The sequence below is a fragment of the Equus przewalskii genome, chromosome 28, assembly GCF_037783145.1.
Source record: "Equus przewalskii isolate Varuska chromosome 28, EquPr2, whole genome shotgun sequence".
NCBI classification, from domain to species: Eukaryota; Metazoa; Chordata; class Mammalia; order Perissodactyla; family Equidae; genus Equus; species Equus przewalskii.
Window position 1 is genome coordinate 16,215,462 of NC_091858.1, and position 16,991 is coordinate 16,232,452.

Here is a 16,991-nt window from a genome sequence, read left to right on the forward strand (position 1 = left end):
GTGTTGTTGAAACCACCTGGACAGGATCCTTGACTCAACCCAGTTAAGGCCTCTACATAAACTTTTAAGATTCTGGTGGGCAGGTACAGAGACCTACTCATCTTGCAACCGCCAAACCCAAGCCTCACATGTAAGTTCCCTTGGTTATTAAACCTGCCACCTGCCAATCCGGAGTGTCTTGCCTCTTTCTTGGTTTCTCCTTACCCTCCGTGTATGGGGGCCAGCTTGTGAACGAACACATTATAGTTAAGCAAAGAGGGAAAAAATGTAGAGTCTAATAGAACTGAAGAGACCATAAGTTTATTTCCCCATTGAGAGATGTGCCTAATATTGATTGATAATTTGGGGGGGAAATTACACTGGCACCCATAATGAAGGGTCCATAGGTGTCTTATATCCATCCCATCCCAATTCCCCCACCTGAGATGCGAAGCTCATGCCTCCTCTTCCAACCAGATGCAAATAATTGTGATAGGCAATAGTTGATTTATGCTGCGAACAAGATACACTAAAGGACAGAAAAAAATGGGGCTTTCTGATTTCTGAGAACAGAGTAGCTACAGGAGAGTAAAGGTGATTCCTGCTCTACAATAGTCCTTGCCTGTCACCAGGGGTTACTGGAGGTTCAGTCTATCGGACAGATGAAAAGACACACCTTGCAGGTAATGGGCAAAGTCACTAACCTTTGCTTAAACTATTTTGTGTATTCTCATTAAGTGTCTAAATACAACAGTTCAGCTATGTACAACAAAAAGCTATTTAGTCTTTGAACAGTGAATTCAAATCCCTACCCTGAAAACTTATGCAGAAAACAGCCAGTTTATCAGGAAAAGGCATAAAGACAGAGGCAGGGGATTTAATTGAAAACAGAGGCAGTAAATAATAAGATAGCTTAAAAACCCAGGAGACGGGCCAGAGAAGGTTAAGAATAAAGAAGCAGTTAACCTTTGTTGATTTTAGCTTCTCTGTTTAAATTCCCTGCCTCCTCACTCACCTTAGGGTGTCAAGTAAAAATCATATTAAAATATTGAGGTGGCTTGATTTACAGTTCGTAGATTTACTTTCCTCCCTATGGGTTCTCCCCATAAGAGGATCATTTTACCACCACGTTAATGTCTTGTTTTTGGCAGCAGTTTCCTTACCTATTCTCTTTCTTTTCTCCCATGTGAACTGCAGGTTTCAATGGGGCTGTTCCTTCAGCCTGAGCCCCAGAATGACAATGACTAGGAGCAGAGCCAGAGCCAACTTGCATGGCCATGCCATGTGAGTGGCAAATGGGTACAGGTTATTGTGAGCCATTGAAATATTGGTACCAATTGTTATCACATCATTGTTAGGCTGCATTAAGTAGGATCATACATAAGGCAGAAAATAGTGCTTAATTAACCTTAGAAATGTGTCTTTAAACTAAAACACAATTCAGGAATCTAATAATTGTCTTTCCTACTATCTGATACTTATCTTTAGTGACACAATTAAGATGCAAATTTATGTTTGCATATAAAGAAGTGACCATTTCATCCTTTAGACTGAGTACTCTGAGGAAATCCATAGTTCTTCTCAACTGTTTGCTTTTTTTTTTTTTTTGTGGTGAGGAAGATTGGCCCTGAGCTGACATCTGTTGCCAATCTTTGTCTTTTTCTTTTTGGCCTCAAAGTCCCATTACATAGTTGTATATCCTAGTTGTACGTTGTGGGGACCTGGAATTGGCCACCCCAAGATATGTCTCTTTGGCATCAGGATTATTTGAGGCTGATTGCTTTTGATAAACTGGGACAGGGAAGGAGGCTCTGAGGAACGGAACTTGCCCTTTGTTAGGACACGTTTACGTTTGTAAGGTAAATCTCTATCTGTAAAAGGTGTCTCCCTCTCTGTACCAGGAAGAAGAAAGGAGATGACCTTCTCTCTAGAAACTCTTAATCAATACCAAAGGCAAAGACTTAAATCTGCATTTTATTGTGCTTGTCTGGTAACCTCCTGTAACTGACTTCCCTCCCCCTCCCAACTTTGGCATTTCTTTAAGGATTAAGCATCTTTCCTTAGGCTAGGAACTGATTGCTGCGCTCACCTGTGACGGCCCAGCTCCAGACAATCGACTTGCCTCCTGCTACGCCCATCGAGATAGCAGACCATTACCTGCTGTGTCCATCAAGCATTGTGCCGACAGGGCAATCTTGTGACTATTGTGGGAGGGACATTTCAATCGCATGTGAAACACCCTGTTTGGGGGCATATAACCACTCTGTGCACCCCACTTCTTCGGTGCCCTTTCTTCCTTCGGGAAGAAAGTCCCCGGGCCATGGTTCCTCATAAAGCTTTGTTTAATTTTCTCTTGCTATTCTGTCTCATGTGAATTTAATTCGTTCTCTGGCCAGACGAACCCACATTTGGGAAGAGGAAATGTCTTCCTCCCCTACAACGTCTTTCTAGCTCTTCTATGTGGGATGCCGCCCCAGCATGGCTTGATGAGTGCCGTGTAAGCCTGTGCCCAGGATCTGAACCAGTGAACCCCAAGCCGCCAAAGTGGAGCAAGCAAACTTAACCACTATGCCACAGGGCCAGCCCCCCAAATGTTTGATTTTTAACTGAAGCATAATAGGTGAGATTTCAGATCTTTTATGTTAAAGCCTTGACTTTTTTCATTTTTATGAAATCTTATAAAATTTCAAATGAATGTTCAATGCTATAAATTTCATTTTTATTATACATGTGTGTTAAATCCAATATACTTTGAATTTTCAAACTTGGCTTCTTTAGACTATTTGACATATAAAGTCCTAGAGAAAATGTATGTGTGTGTGTCCACGTGTGTGTAATATTCCATTGAGACATATAGGTCTTAGCACACTATCCATTCTGAAGAGATCCTAAATAATAAAATGATAAGCAATATCATGTAGAAATTTATATAAATCATATTTCATGTTATCTTATGATAATAATGTTGTTTTCTAGAGCTAGAGAGTTTTATCTCTCCATGTTACTTTAATGCTTTATTTCTTGGAAAATTGCAGCCATATATCTTGATAATGCTATGTACTTGTGTAGTATGCAGAAGAGAGAAGGCTGCTAATAATGATAGACCAACCTCTTTTACATCTTGGGAACTGAAAATACAACTTCTATTATGGCCAAATATATTTCTTCTATGGCTGAATAAGCATGAGTCTTCCTTAAGAATCCATGAAGTGTGACGATGGGAGAAAGTGCTTACCAACAGCACTCCCCAGGGCTTAGAAGTAATTGTCTGTATGACAGAAAAATAAGTGAACCTGACTCAGCTTTAGGAAAAGCTTTGCAAGCAACTAATATCACCAAAGGAGAGCCTGTACTAACAAGAGTGACCTCATTATATGAGATCTTTATGTCCAGAAAAATAATGCCACTCATATTGCAAGTGAATTTTACCGAAGACATTGCTGTTATTGTCCTCTAGATACTAGTAGATTATTAATGTTTCATATGATACGAAACTAGCCATATATCTGTGAACAAAAATGCAGAGGTCCTTTCTGACCTTTTTTATTGACATGAGATACTGTAAGTGTATCCAGCCTGGATTCCCCTCCAAGTGGGTCATGTGTTTAGAAAGACATGTCAGAATTATGAACAGCTGTAATTTCTGTACCGGAAGGACCATCCATAACATCATCTCCCTTAGCAGGATAGCAAAATTAATGCGATGTTTAAAAGCAACATTTATTTACTCAACTGGCTTTGTCTGCTCATTTCTAAAATCATAAGTGGCTCTTGAGCTTTTCCACCCACTGATTTTCAGTTCAACTGATATTTTAACTGATAATCAAGTCCTGTGTCTTTCCTTTGGTGGTATTTATGTAATGGAAATCAACACAAAACAACTTAAAAACAGCTTAAGGAAAGTAATAGGGCTTAATGACAATTTATGTGGCAAATCCAACTTTCACTCAGAGGGTAAGAATAATGGGGGGAGATGTTCTCTTGCATACAAACAAAAAGTATTGTCTATTTTCACCTTTGAGGAGACCGTGGAGAGGGAAATAGTTTTCCCCAGTCTCTCCAACATGCGGCCACATTACACTGAGATGGGGAGAGAACTGGCTTTCAACACCAGTACTTATTTGCATAAAAGTTCCGAGTTATAAGTTCCCCAAAGGGTCTGTTTTATTTAAACCTAACTATACCCTTGAGGAATTTTACCTCCGCTACTTAAGTCCAAGTTTTCATCCCAGGCTCCACCCCAATTTGATCAATTCCCCATCATTTCTCTCTTATAGAGTCTCCTTTATCTCCGGTCACTACCATTGCAGAGGTTTTGGAAAAACGAGTCAACATTCTCTCTGCTCTCCTCTCCTCTTTCTTTTACATAACTTTGCCTGATTGTTAGCCTCCCCCTACTTGTAGTCCAGGAGTTTTACACCCTTTTATTACACTTTCTGTCATCTTTTAACTGCTAAAATACTCCTTCTCATAACAATGGGGAATATCTTTCCGGGTGGTACCAGAAGAGGTGCCACCACTTTCTTTTCCCTTCCATTTTCACAGATGATTCTTTCCTGCTGAATACGGCCCAGGCTTAAGAATCATTCTTTACACAGTGAGTGTTCCAGGCAGCCACTGTTAATTGATATGAAGTCACTTACAACAACTTTCAGTCCTACTTAACCCCTTCTTATTAAACTTCAGCTCAAAATCTGAAGCTTTCTCATCTCGATCTCCTGTCATCATTAGGGAACCAAATATTTGTGTGGTGACTCTTCTATCACTCCTGCAGACAGTTTTTTTTTGTTTGTTTTTAATCTCTTTACCCACATGGATTGCCATCTAATTCTATTTTTGTCCTCACTGGAATAGCCACAATATGTATCTAACCATTACCGAGAATTATTGCCTTTAAGATCTGAATCTCTGAAATACCTGTCTGTCTATACCCTGTATCCCTTTGCTTTTATGAAACATTTCCTACTGTACCCTTTACCTTCAATATGCCTCTTAATGGCTCCCTTTTCATATTTTCCACACTCTATAAACACTTCCTTCACCTCCCTTACGATCCCTCCAATCTAGTTTGAATCCTAATGGAAATCTCAATCTGCTCTCCTACTGACATTCCATCATGTCCATCCATTAACTCCAAACCATGAGTTAACATTTATATATGGCATTGCAAACCCCAGGCTGTTCAACCTTCAAAGAGAATATTATAAACCTCAGTGATTGCGTGTACTACATCTTTCAACTATTCAGCATCTGCTATTTATAAAGATGATCTATAATCCTTTAATTTCCTTTATCATCAATTTTTCTTCCTATGATCTTCTCATAATCTCCTTTCTAAAGCATTATCTTTCCCTATGGTTGTAAGGGTTGGAATCTCTGAGGAGGTAATGCTTGACCAGAGGCTTGGGTGATGAGAAGGAGTCAATCAGGCAAAAATCTGAAGGAAGAATATTCTAAGCAAAGCAAAGAGAAAGTTTAAAAGCTTCAATTCAGGCAATAGTTTTGTATGTTAAAGAAGCAGAATGTATGGCTGGAGTATACTGGGAGAGATGGTAAATGGGAGATTAGATCTGAGAGGTAGGCTAGGGTCACGTAGAATCCTCTAGTGTGTGGTTAGGATTGGATTTTGTTCTAAGTGAAATAGAGGGTATGTCAACCTTGGTGTTACTGAAAGTTTGGGCTAGATCATTCTTTGTTGTGCGGCTGTCCTGTTGTTTAGCAGTGTACTTAGTCTCTATACACTAGATGCCAATAGCACCTCCCGCCACATTGTGACAACCAAAAATATCTCCAAACATTGCCACATTTTCCCTCGGAGACAAAAATCACTCTCCAAGGATGATATTGAAGTGTTTCAAAGAATGTATTTAGGTGGGTATGGCTAACTGTGTGTTTAAAAATTGTCAGTCTGGCTTCTTTCTGGGGAATGGGCTATTAGAAGGTAAGAGTGGAAGTGGAGACAGTTCAGAGGCTGCACTGTTCTCCAGGTGTGAGAAGGTGGAAAGTTGGACTACAGTGCTTGTTATGAAGGTTGTTTAACTCACACTGTGTTAGAAGGTATTCCTAGAATTTGGTCATATGATTTACTGAGAGGTATATAAACCATCCAACTACCAATTAAGGATGTCAGTAAGAAGTTGCATGGAAACAACTGGAGCTCAGAGGGAGTTCACAACTGAATTTACTAAAACAAAAAAGTTGGAGTCATCAGCATTTGTATTGTAACTGTTGAATTTACAGAAGACCAGAGAATAATAGCCCTTTCTTTCTCTCTCAAGATGAGAATGATTAATATATAGGCATAAGATACCTTCTTTACAGTGTATACAAAAATTAACTCAAAATGGACCAGATTTTCAAATATAAGAGGTTGAACTATAAAACTCCTAGAAGAAAATATAAGTGTACGTCTTCATGATCTTGGATTAAACAATGGTTTTCTAGGTATGGTACGATAAACACAAGTAACAACAAAAAAACCCCCAAACAATAGATAAACTGCACTTCATCAAAAGTAAAATCTTTTGTACTTTAAAGGGTACTATTAAGAAAGTGAAAAGACAACATACAGAATGGAGAAAACTAATGGCAAATTCTATATCTGATAAGGGTGTAGTATCCAAAATATGTAAAAATTATTACAGCTAAACCATGAAAAGAGAAATAACCCAATCAAAAAATGGGCAAAGGATTTAAATAAATATTTCTCCAAAGAAGATACACAAATGGCCAATAATCATATGAAAAAAACCCAAAAGCTCAATATCATTAGTCTTTCAGGAAATACGAATCAAAAGTATGATGAGAATGCCACTCACACCCACCAGGATGGCTACCATAAAAAGGTTGGATAAGAAAACGTATTAGTGAAGATGTGGACAAATCGGAACGCTGAATGTTGTTGGTGTGAAGGTAAAGTGGTACAGCCACTTTGGAAAATAGTTTGGCAATTTCTTAAAAAATTAAACGTAGATTTGCCATATGATCTAGCAATTCCACTCCTAGATATACCCAAGATAATTGAAAATATATGTCCATGAAAAATTTTGTACACAAATGTTCATTGCAGCATTATTCATAATAGTCAAAAAGTGGAAACAAACCAAATATTCATCAATCGAGAATGGATAGATAAAATGAGTATATCCATGCAATGTAATATTATTCAATCCTAAAGGAATGAAGTACTGATTCATGCTACAGCATGGATGACCTTGAAAACGTTACACTAAGTGAAAGAAGCCAGACCCCAGACCCCAAAGGCCACATAGTATATGATCTCATTTTTATGAAATGTCCAGAATAGGCAAATCCATAGAGGCAGAGGGCAGCTTAGTAGTTACCAGGGAGTAGAGGAGAAGGTAAAGGGGGAATGAGTGCTAATGAGTATGGCATTTCTTTTTTCGAGGTGATGAAAATGTTCCAGAATTCAATAGTGGTTATGGTTGCACAATTTTGTGAATATACCAAGCCAACTGAATTGCACACTTTAAAAGGGTAAATGTTATGATATTTGACTTATATCTAAAGAAAATAAAAGCACACACACACACACACACACACACACACACACAGTTTTGGTGAGCCCGCTGTTTGCCTAAAGCTACTCTTGTCTCCACAAAATAGAAAGATAGGTATAGGAATGAATGGAGTTTAAAGTAGTAGTTATATTATAGTTAAAGCTGAATCGAAGTGTGTCCATTACATATGTGGGCACAATGAACTTCTAATCTTTACCCCTGACTTAAGCCCATTTACCTACCCAAAATAGGTAGAGTTGTTACTAGGACACCTTCCTCAGAGATGTGTTGTGGGAAAGCAGATTGCACAGCATCCTTTCTGAAGGAGGACTGAACAGAAAGAGAAGCCCTGCAGGGGCTGAGTCAAGCATACCATCTTTCTTCTTAAAAATGCACTAATTCCGCAAGAAGCAGAGAGAAAGGCAGAAGTGTTACCCTTGCTAAGTCCTTTCACTTAGAAGCATGAACTCAGGAAAATTGAGCCCCTTGTAAACACATGAAGAAGAACAGATTTGAGAGAATAATGTCTAGTTTTGTGCATGTTGTATTTTGTGACCACAAAACTTTTCAAATGAAGGCGTTGGTAGAAAGATGCGTATATGGCTCTGGATGTTATAGCCCTATGTGACTCTGGACTCTTAAAATCTGCCTTAGGAAATGATGGGAAGGATAAGCATGAATCTCTTAAGAGCTGTCTTTCCCAACCACCAACGCAGTCCTATAGCTGCCACAAAAGTAGTTTCATGGAAACAACAATCCTCTGCTTAAGAGGATGGGTAGGTAGTGTTCAAAGGGAAAAATTTGTGATAGACGGCTGCTATGAATTTTAATAGTTCTTATTCTATGAAGTTTACTGTTTTTCTAACATTTCCAGCTTTCAAAATGTAGACCTTTAATTTTTGTTTTGTTTTGTTTGGCAGTGACAAGAATCCTACTATTTAAATCTGTTGGCTTGGGAAGGAGAACAAAAATTAAACATCATGATGCCTAAAAATGTTTATTTGAGCACTTGTAGAGTGAGTAGACATCATTTTATTACTATAAAAAAGGAGGAGGTATAAATAAAATCTATTTCAGATGTGGTCTACATTTTCTAGAGATTGTTCTGAATGGACTGTTTTATTATGATAAGCTAAATAATCCAAAAGCTTCCACAGACTGAGAAACTTAATGGTTTGTAAAAGAAAGGTATCCTGGGAGCTGAAATAAAAACATGGATATAAAAGCAGATAGATACTAGGCCCTCATGTTCATAAGAAAATTATCCAATTCATTGAATACTGATTGCCATTTTATTATCTGAATCGATACCAGTGCAGTTAATGTGGCATTTAGAAATCATAAAAATAAAGATGGGATAATTGTTCCCCTAAACAGAAGCCTTGCATAAATATTTTAAACCTTAGATAATGAAATCATATTGAAATTTAGAGAAATGTGGGCCCAGATAAATGCTACGGGCCTTAAGCAACTCCTGAGGTTTCCTTTGCTTTTCAATAGACTTCATTTACAATTTAATCAAAATATTAGCTATTGCCAAGACCAAAGGGATGAAGAGTTTAACAAGTCATTTTTCCCTTTTGATAAATAATTAAGGGATTATTTACAATTACATTAAAATATTAAGCATTATATTACCATTTTTATTTTACTTGCATCAAAAATTTAAACAATTTTAACTTTATACCTGCCTTGCAGAACAGACTCAAAGAATTTTAGAGTTAGAAATAACTGTAAAATCATCTAGTATAATTCTCTCATTTTATAGGTAAAAATGCAAAGGTCTACAAATATTAAATAATTGGATAAAAGTCATATTTTAACTAGAGTTGGGGCCAGGAATTGAATGGCTCCTGAGTCCAGCTTCAGAATTCCTTTTATAAAACCATGTTGCCTCCAAAATTTTGTGGAGGATATTTGAACTAATCAATATGTTAAAGTCTTCAATGACTTTCATCAATATTTAACTTCACAAAAAGGTTTTTTTCTGTGTGTGTGTGAGAAAGATTGGCCCTAAACTAACATCTGTTGCCAATATGCCTCTTTTTGCTTGAGGAAGATTGTCCCTGAGCTAACATCTGTGCCCATTTTCCTCTACTTTGTATATGGGATGCTGCCACAGCATGGCTTAACGAGCGATGTGCAAGTCCACACCCAGGATCTGAACCTGTGAACCCCAGGCTGCCGAAGCGGAGCGTCTGATCTCAACCACTATGCCACTGGACCAGCATTTTGCAGGATAGAAAGAAGGCATATAAACTCTCTGCCAAGAAGGAGCAAGAAGTGTGGAGCAGGTATATCCATAGAAAGTCTGGGAAAACCTCAAAATCCCTAGCAGACCTTTTGGAAGGTGTTTCTCTCTGAAAGTTAGTCAGTAAAGACTGGAGGAGGTGACTACTACTTCAAATACAAACATAGCAGTGCAAAACGTAAAAGAATATGAAAATCAAAGAAAGGTGACACCACCAAAGAATCACCATAATCTTCCAGTAGCTAACCCCAAAGACACAGAGATGTGTGGTTTACCAGAAAAAGAATTCTAAATAGCTCTTCAAATTAAGGTCAATGAGGAACAGAGAGCTATAAAAAATAGCCAGAAAACAATTAATATGATGGCATTAGTAAGTCTTTACCTATCAATAATTACTTTAAACGTAAACGGCTTAAATTCTCTAAACAAAAGGGAAAGAATGGCTGGATAGATTAACAACAAAAACAAAAAACATGACCCAATTATATGCTGCTTACAAGGGACTCACCTCAGTTTTAAGAGCACACATAAATCAAAAAACCATAAAAGCAAAAAGGTTGAAAAAGATGTTCCATGCAACTGGAAACTAAAAGAGAATAGGGGTAATATATCAGAAAAAATAGACTTTAACTCAAAAAGCATAATGAGAGACAAAGCAGGTCATTATATGATTATAATGGAGTCAATGATTAGGGGATATAACAATAAACAACCTGACTTTACGTCTCAAGAACAAGAAAAAGAGCAAACTAAGCCCACAATTAGTAGAATGTAGGAAATAACAAATAGAACAGAAATAAATGAAATAGAAACCCAAAAAGCAATAGAAAAGATTAACAAAATGAAGAGCTGGCTTTTTTTAAAAGATAAACAAAATTGACAATCCTTAACTGGACTAAGAAAAAAGAGAGAAGACTCAGATAAATGTATTCAGAAATGAAACAGGAGACTAAGCTGTTTCTGTTGAGCATGTTTTACTATCAACTGGACATTTGGATATTTTCCCTTGAGAAGTGTTCAAGTTTTTGGCCATTATCTTTGGATTGTTTTATTATTTTTAATTCTTTATGTATTCTGGATTGAACTTTTTGTTAGGTGCAATTTACCCCATTTTGGGGTTGCCTTTTCTAATCTCCTAATAGCATCTTTTAAAGAACAGAGTTCTTGAATTTAATATAGTACAATTTATCATTTATTTCTTTTATAGTTAGTAGTTTTGATGTTTTGTTTAAGAAAGCTTTACCTACATCATTTTCATAAAGATCTTTTCCTATGTTATCCATTAAAAGTTTTATTATGCTAATTTTTTGTAAGGAAAAATGTACCACTTTGGAGAGTTTCACTGTTTCCCCCACTGGGCACTAGTGTCCCCTTTACCTTGATATCAAAAAATAAATGTCCATATGTGCTTCTATAGCACTTGATAACTTCCTTTGTATAACACCTCATTTTCTTTGTTGTGTAGTGTCTCAATTTCGTTCTAGACATTAAATTGTCTCCATACATTGTATCTCTTTTTTTTCCACTCTTGAATTCCAAACATGGATTTTGCGAACAGTATATGCTCAGCAAATACCTTTTAAAAGGATAAATTGATTTATTTATTGTTGGGCATACACATATGTCCAGTTAATAGTTTTATATAATCTACATATTTTATCCATGATGAAATTGGGTTTGTTTCTAGTACACCTAACACTGAATTTGTGATTTCTAAGCAAAAGAACATCCTATCAGGAATTATTGAGAAATCATACCTAATTTTGCATATATAAAAACTGATACCAACTAGCTGGACTGTTTTTAAGAAAATATCTTTTCTTTGAAATTAAAAAGAAAGCAGTTCTACGGCCATGCATTTATAAGAGGCAGTCATTATAGCAGAACTTTTTCTTTGCTGCAGATTGTTAGACTTTCATATTTTTTTCCTTTTTAATTTTTTCTTATTTTCATCACATATGAATTATTATACTTATTTTGCAATGATAGAACGAAATGTTTAAGATGATAAGACAACATTTACATCAATATTAGTGTGATGCTAAAGCTTCTACTCTTCCTCTTCCTCATGGTCTATAACTGATAAAGGCAGAAAGTACAGGGCAAGACAAGAAGGTAGTGAAGGAAACTAGGAGGAACAAGACTGTGAAAGGAGAAATGTACATGGATCTGTTTCCATGGCTCAGATTTATGTGTAATACTGAATTTTTGCAATACACTGATTTATTTTTTCTTCTCCTTTTGAAACTCTACTTTCAGAAATACCTAGCAATGGATGTGTTCAAGAAATACGTCAGTTACAGGAAAATATTGTACATAAATTTCAAATAAGTTTTAAATTATTTTTAAAGTTACTCAATTGTTTATATCTGCCATTTAGGGTTTTTCCTATTAATGAATTTAAATATTTGACATTACTCTTGGTACTTTTATTTCTATTGTATTATTTTTATGATGACAAACACTTTAGATTTTAGACTTCATCATGAGTTCTTTAGATTTTTGTAGTTAATTCTTTAGATAACAATATATAATTATACTTTTTTTTTGGCAGAGAGAGATTCATTCTAAGCTAACATCTGTTGCCAATCATCCTCCTTTTTTCTTCCTTTTTCCCCCACAAAGCTCTAGTACATAGTTGTGTATTGTTGTAAGTTCTTCTGGTCCTTGTATGTGAGCCACTGTCACAGCATGGCTACTGAAAGACAAGTGGTGTTTCTGTGCCTGGGAACTGAACTGAAGCTGCCAAAGTGGAGCACATCAAACTTTACCCACTAGGCCATCAGGACTGGATTTACAATTATACTTTTTTGTGATAATTTAAAATTAATATCTTATTCCAAGATATTTATCCAATCATATTATTTTAATTTAAGATAGATATTTGATGCATAGTGTTTATTTAATCCTAGCTAAAATGTACTACAAATCATTCCTTTATGTGTGTGTGTGTGTGTGTGCATGCATGTGCGTGTGTGTAAATGAGACTGTAAGAAAGTGGCAAGGAGTTTAGGAAAAAGAGTTTACATTTAATCAAGATAAAGAAATTAATAAATTAATACACTCAGGTTAATTTAGATTGTGTTTTTTGTTGGCCTCAATAAACACATATAAGAAATCTAATGCAGCAAAACAGAATGATCAGGTGGTTTTTATGCCTATGTAACTACTTATGTCAGGAAATGGGGTTGTAGTTACTTTAGAAGAGAAAATTACAATTCTAAGCACAGAAATGATAGGAAAAATATAAGTAGAGGTATATACATCTTAAAGCAATAATCATAAATCAAGGAGGACTGATTAGAAACTTTGAGAGAAAGAATCATGAGGAAAATATGGTGAATTAATTTCTTGGAACAAACTGGAATTCATACAAAAGAAAATGTGTGAAACGTATTCATGAGAAGTGAGTATTTAGTAACGCAAGATGTTTTTGCAAACCAATATGCAGAAGACTATCATAACATATTTAAAAACAGCTTTCCGCTAGAAAATATACTCCCCTAAAGCATCCCAAAGAAATCAATTTTAAAAGATCAAAAAGATACAAGTGTAAAAAAATATCATAAAAGTAAGTTTTTGAAAAAAAAAATAACCACGAAAACAAACTACTGAGAAAGATGTCACAGTATCTGATTTTGGTTGCTAAATCTGATTCAGTTTAACGGAATTCAGTTTAACTGAGTTGATTTAACTCAGCTCTAAACTGGTCAGTCATTATTTTGTGAACATTATTCAGCTCATGTGGTTGGCTAAGAAGGGATCTTATCTCCCAATACTGAGCCATGTGCATTGTTACTAAATTTAATTAGAAGAAATAAACATTCCGATGAGGAAATAGTTCTTTAACTATGAGTATGCACGTTGCTATATTCCCCATGCAACCAGGATGTTCTCATATTGTTTTAAAACACGCTGCAATTCTGATTGATGCACAGGAGAAAGAAAAACAAGGTTGTTCAAAGGAAATCAAACTCCTGAAATAACCAAGAAACCAGAGGGCTTGGTGTGAGAAAAATCAGAAAAGATAAACTATCACTAAGAAATCATGAAGAATAATCCATATTGTCCAGACCTCTCCTGCCAGGATAATGTTTCGAAAGGATAACAATAATAATCAGAATAAAATACTTCCCTAAGTATATTTCTGCCTTTTGTGTAGAAAATTCAGCCTACCTTAAATTCATCCCAAATTGCTCTGAGAGTCCCCAGGGAGTTTATTTGTATTCTGGAACTAGTCCTTTTAGCTATCACTTAACACACACTATCTTTTCTTACCAATTACATTGATGCTTTCAAGTTCAATGATTACCGTGTTCACAAAAGAAGGTAATTCTATCTCCTGCTTCATAGAAATTTTATTCTTTTTTTATCTAGTGGCATCTGCTATAAGTTTTAGTATATATTGTAGACTACCAATGATAATAAGATCACTAATCTGGACTATAAAGTTTTCAGCTTGGAGTATGCAATTGGTAATTAAGTTTGGAATCTAACCACATTTTTTCCACCAAATATAATGATTTTTGTTAGTTTGAGTTAGAACCTCTTTGTCACATTAAGGATACAGCCTTCTTTTCTTAATTAATTAATTTGCTGTGTCCACTGTGTATTTTTCCCTAATTTTTATTATGAAGTATAACTGATGTACATCAAACAATGAAACATAAATGTCCAATTTAATGAATAACTAGGAAGTACTACTATTCTGGTGACATCGTAGATATTTCTTGAATGAGTGAATAAATAACTGAAATATGGGAGTTCTTGTTTTACTCCCCAGTTGCCTGGGTGTTAGTTGGGGCACAAATAGAAATCTAAGTAGCAGGCTTCCCAAAGTGTTCCAATTCCAGACCACCTTATACAGGTCATCAGGACGGTGGGCATCTCCAGTTACTCCATCCATGATTCTTTGTGTGGATTTTTAATGTGGGGAACTTGAACAGGTAAGACAACATGGATTTGCACCTACGTGATTCATAGCCTGTGAAGACCTTACCAAGTAAGTGGGGGAATCAACAGTTCTGGAGATTCCCAAAGCTCTCTCAAGCACACAGGCTTAAGTTAACCATTTCATGTATCACAAATTTTCTGTTTTCTTGGGTGTGGAGCTGCCTGGACTATGTCTGATTCTGTCTCAGTCTAAGTATTACTTACTTCATTTATGTGTCTTGTTGCATCCGTGGTTCCATTGTTTTCCTATTCTTGAGTTATTTCTTTCTCTCCATAAGTTTGTGGCAGAAGTATGTGGTTTCTTTTGAATTTACTAATGCATCTGCTTCTACTTCTACTCACTAAATTTGATATGTAGATTCTTCCAATAAATTCCCCCAAGGTCCATATTTTTCATGCAACAGAATAAATGCCGAGTAGCAGAGATGTTTTAGTCTGTGTGATTAAACTCTTCTTTCAACATAGCACACTCTGTTTATGACAGCATGTACTAAGTTATGTGTAACCCTGTTAAAGATTGTAAATGTAGTGGAAATGGGCATTTAAACAGCCAGCATTGTTAGAATACGTGGCCCTTATACTTTTTGATGCTTAAGACCTCTGCAGATTGCACAAAATGGAAAATAACCATAAAATCCTGAGGTGACTGATGTAAAATAACATTTAGTTCCCACTGAGAAAACTTTCATCAAAATCTCTGTTAAGGTTAAACATCTTTCAAAAATTCAACAAAGAACATAGCATGAAAATTGACTCTTAGTAACACGTGCTAAAGGGAAAAAAGAGAAGAATATTTCACACCAGGACAGTGAGAGGAAAAACTGAAAGTGTGACTAAAAAGCAATATGAAAAACTCTTCTGTTGATGCCAACACTGATTTCACACTCCCGTGTTAGCTGTCAATTCTATTTTAGATTATTGGGTGTCTACTGTTAAAGAAATCGATGGAATGTATCATGAATACTGCAGTCTTACATGTTGTGGGGACCTGATACATCCATGATGTATACTACCTCTGAATGATACTAGAAACTGCACTTGGGGTAGAGATGAATAAGCAGGTGAGATTTTGGAAAAATAGGGCTAAAGTATGATTATTGCAAAAAGAATACTGAGCTGGAAATGCAGGATATTTTGAAACATTTCATAAATATGGAAATCTTGACCTATTCCTTAGAACACCCTAAAAAATTAACAACAATTCTTAGTTAGCCTTCTTGGCACTGTCTATGGAAATTTATATTCCTATAGGTCATAGAGAAGACATTAGCAAATTTAGCAAATAAACCAGTCAAATACTATCTTTCTATAATATTCGAAATGTCAGGACCAATTGTCTTTCTCTCGCTCTCTCTTTCTCTATACACATTTTACATGTAGGTGTATAAGTGAAATAAAGATATCTAGAAAAATAAGAATCAAGCTCATAACTCCAATGTTTCCTTAGTGGAAGCCGCTGGGATTGGGGTGGTACAAACAACAAGGATGTCTGATCTTTAATTATACACATCTGTATTATTTGCATTTTTATACTGTAGGTATGTTCATATATCATGCATGTAGTTTTTAAGATAAAGAACTCAGCTGCAAATATGTGTTATCCCTTGTGAAAGAGGAAGGATGACTCTGAGAGCAGAGCAACGGGCTCAGAGGGTGAGACCATGGACCACAGGGGATTGTTCCCAAGTCTTGAAACCTAGTAGATTCTGAAATTGCTTAGGATGGTTGATTCTGTTGTTCCTTTCATTTTCTTCCTTTTGAATGAGAATATCCATAACTACTATTCTATGCCTGTCCCACAGTTTTATTTGGGAAGTAAATAACTTATTTTTTAGCTTCACAGGTCAGCAAATGGAAAGTAGTTTTTCACTAGGATGCAATATTCCCAGAGACCACCTACCTAATTAGATGGTTAAGATAATGAGATTTGTGGCTTTTGACCTAATGACACTTGCGTGAGATTTTGGACTTCATATTGTAATATGCTCAGATTATTCAGGACTTTAGGATGGGGAGAATATATTCTGTATGTGAAATGGATGTGAATGCTGGGGGGGCCAGAAGGCAGACGGTGGGAGGTTGAATAATGGCCCCCCGAAGATATCTAAGTCCTAATCCCTGAAGCCCATGAAAATGTTACCTTATGTGGTAAAAAGGACTTTGTAGATAGGATTGAGGATTTTCAAATGGGAGATTTTCTTGGATTATCTGAGTAGACTCAATGTAGCCACGAAGTTCTTTGTAATCAAATGATTAAGTCTTAGCTTAGTCAAGGAGGGGATGATTGT